At 37.5% G+C, this 7,500-nt stretch overlaps 1 protein-coding gene across 4 annotated transcripts in view; it reads left to right on the top strand.

Annotated features, from left to right (window-relative positions):
* LOC135209724 (brevican core protein-like) overlaps positions 1-7,500 on the top strand; it is a 22,714-nt gene that overhangs the window by 2,426 nt on the left and 12,788 nt on the right. The window lies entirely within an intron of this gene.

Genomic DNA, 7,500 nt, shown 5'->3' with positions numbered 1-7,500 from the left:
AACATTACAAACAGTGTATTAAGATTTATTTCAGAATGAGAAAGATATTGTTTGAGTGAAAGATGTAACTGTTGCCGTATTATTAATGTAAATATTGTCTAAATCCAATTTTAGGCCAATAATAACAAACCATTTGTGGAGATGTGAGGCTCCACCTTCTTCCTTGTTGTAACTCATAATTATCCCAAAAATCATACAGTACATTATCTTCTGCATGCATGTATTTCAGTCTTTCTGTTTGACAAGAATTTAGGGTTTGAAACATTCCAGATGGAAGCTAATAGCTTGATAGGTTGTCAGTTGGTCTTTTCACTCGACGAATCCCCTTCAGTTTATGGAATGGAATGGAATGGAATGGAATATGAAATTTAGGCTTGAAGCCAAGCACTGGAATCCATAGGAATTATTCAGTGCTATAATGAAATTGGTTTGACATGAATATTCATGTGGATGATTTTATAGATTAAATAAAATAAAGGTGATTTTAAAACTTGTATAAACTGATATCCGCCATAAATCATAACCTTGCATTTCGAGAGTGCAAATAATAAAAAATTTATACATACATATACCATACACATACTCACTGATATTCATATAAGCATGCTTATATAAAAAACTTATGGTGTATACACTACACTTTGCAACGTACCGGGAGGTCAATATTATATTATATTAAAAAGGTATATGTCTCCAAGGAATCCAATAATTCTATTAACAGCTACATCCGGACCAAGCAGTTCTGCTATATCCCTGCTCACTAACCCATGTCTCTGTCGTGCTGCAGAATACTTATGGCAATGTAATACAATGTCTTCCACAGTAAGAAGAAAGTCACGCTGCATACAGACTGATGCAGTTACCCCCTCCAAGAGGAATCGGTGGGTCAATCGAATATGGCCAATTCTTAGACGACATAATACAGTTTCTACCCTACGATTTTGTTGGAATCCAGATGGCCAATGTTCAATACTTTGTCTGATCTTCCTGTACTTTTTATTGTTGGTCAGATGGGGAGACGACCAACATTTTTGATATTTATTTTTAACAAGAACGAATAGTCCAATTTATGTCAGTAGAAGGAATATGGTGGAAGAGAATATCTTATTTAGTAATGACATCTCTTGCTTCATGGTCAGCAAATTCGTTACCACCAATACCTACATGGGTAGGAACCCAGCAAAAATGGACTGATTTGAATCTGAGTATATGGAGAAATTATTACCCTGTAGAGTAGAAACAATCTCAAGAGATTTGGCTAATGCAGTTAATTCAGCTGTAAAAAGGGAGCCATTACTTGAAAGTCTGCCCACATATGAGTTATTACCATAAACAACAGCACAACCAACACCACTTGATGTCTTTGATCCAAAAGTGAATAGTTTAACAGAACCCGAATGCATTCGGTTATGATGAAGAAAACAAGCCTTCACTTCTTGGACATTAACAGACTTTTTAACCACAGCTTTTTGACAGACCGATGGTTTTGGGGTCAACCAAGGATGCAACATAGAGCAATGCATTGCCTTAATTTTTTGGTCTTTAATAGACACTCTGTCAACTGCAGCATCAATTCTCACATGAAAAGGCTTGGATGCTCTAGTATTTGCAAACTGCTGTGGATCGTTTTGGTTAAGAATAGATGCGACATGGTTGTCAGAGAATCTCTCAATTTGAACATATACCGCAGTCCCATTTCCTTTTGACGTAAGTCTAGAGGGAGCTCTTCAGTGTCGGTATATAAACTTTCAACTGGAGATGTTTTAAATGCACCAGAACATATTCTCAGAATAGTATGATAAACTACATCCATCTGCTTAAGTTTGCTTGCACTTGCTGAAGAGTAGACTTGGCAACCAAACTCAAACTTTGATTTACATAAAGAGTAACATTACTGTAAAAGTGACCTCCTATCAGCATCCCAATTAAAACCTGAAACTACTTCTAAAATGTTAAGGGAGTTCTTCACCCTAATTTATTAGGAGCCAATAGGACTACCCCATGTTAGTTTCTTATCAAAAATCATCCCTAAAAACTCCACCTCCTCCTCATATGGTATTAGTGTGTCTTTCAGCTTAATATTTGGGATGGTTTCCTTTTGAGCACATCTAGTAAAACGAACTGCCACATTTTTGTTAGGGGAGAATCGAAAGCCATTGTCATCAGCCCAATTGCTAATTGCATTAATTGACTTTTGCAGGAAATTACAAGTTGCAATAGCATCATAACTAGTGACATAAATAGCAAGGTCATCCACAAACAAAGATGTCTTTACTGGAGGAGACACGTTCAACAATGCTATTTATAGCCACAGCAAATAAGGTGACACTCAACACACTGCCTTGTGGGACACCCTCCTCCGTCTCAAAAGGATTAGACAAGGTGTTTCAATTCTCACTTTAATGTATCTATCGATTAGAAATGACCTGAGGAAATTTAACATATTACCTCGTATTCCCATGCCATAAAGCCGCTTAATAATGCCAAAACACCAAGTAGTGCCATAAGCTCTTACGAGGTCGAAGAAGACTCCTATAGCCTACAGCGTTTTGAGAAACCTTGCTGAATTTGGGTTGATAATATCAGTAGTGGGTCCAGAGTGGAACGATTTCTCCTAAATCCAAATTGAACAGATGATAACAAACCATTTTTTTCTAGATGCCACACCAGTCTACAATTCACCATTTTCTCAAGCAATTTGCATACACCAATTGTAAAAGATATTGGTCGATAGCTTGTAGAAAGATGAGGATCTCTCAATGGTTTCTTAATGGGAACAATGATTGCAATCTTCCAAGAAGGGGGAGGGTACTAGTTTCCCATATTTTGTTGAAGATTTTAAGGAAATAAGATTTAGCAGTCTGGAAGATTTTTCAGCATGCTATAAAGAATGTTGTTATTACCAAGGGATGCTGATACAGATGATGACAGAGCATCCCTTAATTCCCTCAAAGTTAACTTGGAATGGTAAGATTCGCCATTTCCAGAATTTAAATTAAGGGAAATGGCTGAATTCCTAATATTCTGGAAACGAATTGAATAGTTCCTGGAACTCGATACTTCAGAGAAATGCTCACCCAGTTTTTCAGCAACTTCATTAGGCTTGGTGAAAAGGTCTCCATTGATTTTCAAATAAGGTGTTGGTGTTGGAACATATTTGCCACTTAGCTTTCTAATCTTTTTCCAGATCAATCTGGTTGGGGTCTTGGAATTTATTCCATTTACATAAAAAAAAGCCAGGATTCCCTTTTTACTTTTTAAAAATATTTTCACTCTTTTGTCTTAGCTCGTTGGTAAATAGATTTTGCTGTTGCAGACTGACTGGATTTATAATGCCTGCAACATTTCCTGGTAATTTTCCCCAAATTACCACAGGTTTTATCCCACCAAGTAACAGCAGGTCTGTGTGGTATCCCTTTGGTCATAGGCATTGAGTTTTTAGCACTATTCAATATTTCAGAGGCACACTACCCATAAGCCTTTATATGGCATCTGAAAGATTCAAATTCCTGTGATAGGTTGATGCCTTCTTGAAATTTTACCCAATCTACTTTCTTTTCTTTCCATTTGATAGGATAATTCGAGGGGGCATTTCTCCCAAACTTCAAATGAATGGGAAAGTGATCACTGTCATGTAGAAACTCATCTATAGACCAGTTAAAATCAAGATAGAGAGAAGAAGACCAAATGCTCAGGTCCATAGCAGATGAACCACCTGTGTAGAGATTATGGTATGTCATAGTACCATCATTAAAAAGTGTAAGATCATTATTATTAACAATGTCATCGATGATCCTACCCGATGTGTCTAAAAAATCTCCAGCCCAAAGTGGATTGTGAGAATTAAAATCACCAAGTAGTAAGAGAGGAGGAAATTGATTGATTAAACCTTGAATGTCCCTAAGAGTGAACCTACATCTTGAGGGAAGGTAAAGAGAGCAGATTGTGATTTCACGGTCAAAAATAATCCGGATAGCAATTGCTCTAAGCTGTGTTCAGGGGAACCATAAAATGTTGCAATGCTTTAGTAATGATTATTCCAACACCTTCATGGGCACGATCCCCATCAGTGGGGCTCATCTTATAGATTTCATAGTTTACTCCTGGATTGTATACTGAATCCCCCAATTTAGTTTCGTGAAGACATACAACCCCTGGGTTTATGCTCACTCAGTAATAATTTGAGAATTTCTGAACGAGTCCTAAGTCCTTTACAGTTCCATTGTAAAATTTCCAGATTGAATTTTAATGCTAAGATCTACCAAGGGAAATTCTATATTGATCTATAGTAGTTTTTCTGTCTATTTTCCTTATAGGACTTTACAAGAATTTCTTTAGATTGTCTTGAGATATGTGGCTTATGATTGTTTTTCATTCGCTTTTTGATACGGAGGAGAGTGGACTTCAACTACTATTGTCATTTTATCCAAGGAACTTGATTCCTTGGTTGTTTCAGGGGCAGGAGCTTCCTCACTATTGGAAATCTCCATCCTTTGAGCAGGTGGAGGAGAGGATGAAGGAGTTCTCTCCCTCTTTGGCCCTCTAGTTTGTTCTTGTTCCACTTCTTCAAGGGTTTCTTGCTGCAGAGATGGGACAGACATAGGGAGGATTTCATCAATTGGAGATGAGTCTATATCAGCAGGCACATCTTTCTTAGATATGGGAGCTTCAACCCTAGCCGGCCGATCACCTAGAACAGATGACTGGGTTTCAGTAGTACTTGCTTTTACTGTAGGTAAAGTGCTACATTGTTGACTTGAGTTTTTATAGGGGCTACGGAATTTAGAGCCATAGCATAGGTCTTTGTCTGACCAATTAACTTCCTGGCATAACTAATACTTATATGTTCAGCATTAGCTTTACATACAGCTGCTTCTTCATATTTATATTAGCTGCACTTTTAATACATTTTGGCTGGTTCGAACAAGGACCATATTCAGAAGCTGAGCAATTATTACAGACTTTATTGTTTTTGCTGAATCTGGATGGATGGCTGTATTGAGAACAGTTGTAGCACCGCAGAGATTTTGATAAAAATGGTTTGACTTTGACCCTTTCATTTCCAAAATTGATGTAAGATGGTACATCAGAGTCCTCAAACGTTAAAATGACCATATTTGCCTTTGAAACTTTTCTTACCTTCCATACAGAAGTTGGACTGATTCCTAATGTTTCTCTTTCTGTCAGCTCATAAAGTTCTCTATCGAATACCACTCCTTTTCCATAACTAGAATTCATGTGTGGTCTAATTTCGTTTATCATATCATCTTTCTCGAATTTCTTCATTGTCAGCATGCATGACTGTGTCTTTGATTTGACATGAATGAGGACACTGCCTTTACTAAACCTTGAGATGTTACCCATATCAATAAAGCCAATCTTTTTTTGGATGTATCTGCTAAACTTGTAGTAATTATAATTTTCCTCCCTAGCAGATACTACCAACCACATTGGAGGTTTGGTTGTTCTTTCGAAATTGGCATCGTCATTCAGATTTGGCTGAGCCACTTGTACCCGTTGTCATGGTCTGTAAGCATCCATATTTTTAAGGGCCCTGTCAGACAGTGCTCCCTTGACAATCTTTTTACAAATCTTTATCTTATTGATACTACTGCTGGCTTTGATTGAAGCTTCATGTTTTTCCAAAGTCAACCATGCCTCCCATTTTCTCTCACTTTCATCAAAGTTCATCCTCAACTCTTCTATTTTGCCAAAACTACCAACCGAAAGAGAGTGTCTCATAGTCACATTCCAAGGGAATTTGCTTTACACACAACATTCTCAAACTATCTACTGTGTTTCCTATGGTGGCGTCTTTTCAATTGAACCTGTAAATATAAAAAAAAGTATCATCAGCCTTTCCTGAAGTTTATTCTTCCTCCTTTAGCACAATTGAGAGCCAACTCCCAAATGTCCGAGTCCCTACCCTACCCCACTGCGGATAGCATAACATGGTTAAAGTGGCACAAGTGTAAGCCAAACCTGCTTGCTAGGACTGAGAGTATTACAAGAATACAATCATCCCCACCCTAACCATGATAAGGGCAAACCAGAAAGAATGCCGATAATCCTATCCCAAGACCAAACCCCCCTGGAATCCGTGGTCCAGCCCTGAAGATTAGTTCTGCCTTTGAGATCTCAATCTGATATCTCTCAGGTCCGAACATTTTTGGGTAGTTGATGATCCTACCTCAGCTCCAACTATTTAGCTTCGGATATAAACCCAATCCCAGCTATGATATCTTTTACCATTCGTCAGGTCCAATAAATTTTACAAAAGGTGGAAAATTCCACAATATTACTAAGTATATAAAAAAAATATGAGACTCTTGGACTCAAACCTGGGAACTAATTCCTGGGGTTCTAGAGCCCCCTCACCACGACAGGGTGGTCCCATATCGAGGGGTCTTCAGTCTATGTCCAATATAATACTCTGAAAGGGTGATTTTTCTGGAGTTCCTCTTCCATTCTGAGTAACCGAAATGTTAAGTATAAATATATATTTGATTGGAACACATTCTCATTAACAAGAAAGAATCTACGTTGCTCCCAAGAACTTAATTGTTCTGGGCAAGTCAGGGTATATAATAAGCGTGTTGTTTTGGGTGTCAGTTTGTACTGCAGTACCTGTTTGTTAAGTGTTTCTGGTACAAGGACGAAAATAATGTATTGGTTGTCAGTTGGGAAATGTTGCTGACAATTCACCTGTATCTCGAACTGACACAGGAATTTTGGGATCTGTGACGTGGGTCCTGGGTGTGCTGTCAACTCGCAATAATAATAGTGTGTGATAAGATGCTGTTTACAGATTAATGCTAAGTTATTGTTGGAGTTGGTGGCATCATAATTGATGGTGTGGAACAAACTTCATTCTGAAAGTTTTTTAAATACACAAATTTAATAAGATGAGTCTCTGTTGCTAGTGCTGTTGTTTATATGATTAAAACATTGGTAAATTCACAGAATAATGTGAGTAGCCTCGGCTACTAGATAAGTGATAATGCTAGATGAGTTTGAGTTTCAAAGGTCAGAAACTCACAGATTAATGAAAAATCTTGAAGCAAATCGCAATATCAAAAGAGGAGTTTGATGCTTAAAATATTAACAAATTCACAGCGTTTGCTGACTGCGGTGGTAGCTAACTAAAGGTTTCGGAAGAGTTCAATTCTTAAAATGCAGAGAATTTCCTAAATCAATGCAGTCTTTGTCGCTAGTTCATTCATCCCTGATGGAATAGGATGATTTTGATCCTTAAAACCCCTGCACCCATTAATCACACACACACACACACACACACATTACCAGGGCTAATCATAGCCTGCTTTTTAAAAAAATTTTGGTAACATGACCTCAGCAAGCAACAAATACCAGAGACCTACCTTGTTAAAATTTCCAATCGTCATCCATGTTATCATTAATAGTACCATAGCATCTAAGGCTAGAAATCAAAATCAGAACAATACCAAAAAATAAAACCTTAATTTCCCAAAGATATGAAAC

This window comes from Macrobrachium nipponense, chromosome 38 (assembly GCF_015104395.2).
Source record: "Macrobrachium nipponense isolate FS-2020 chromosome 38, ASM1510439v2, whole genome shotgun sequence".
Classification (NCBI taxonomy): domain Eukaryota; kingdom Metazoa; phylum Arthropoda; class Malacostraca; order Decapoda; family Palaemonidae; genus Macrobrachium; species Macrobrachium nipponense.
The sequence above is the reverse complement of the archived record's forward strand: the minus strand, read 5'-3'. Positions and strand labels throughout refer to the sequence as shown.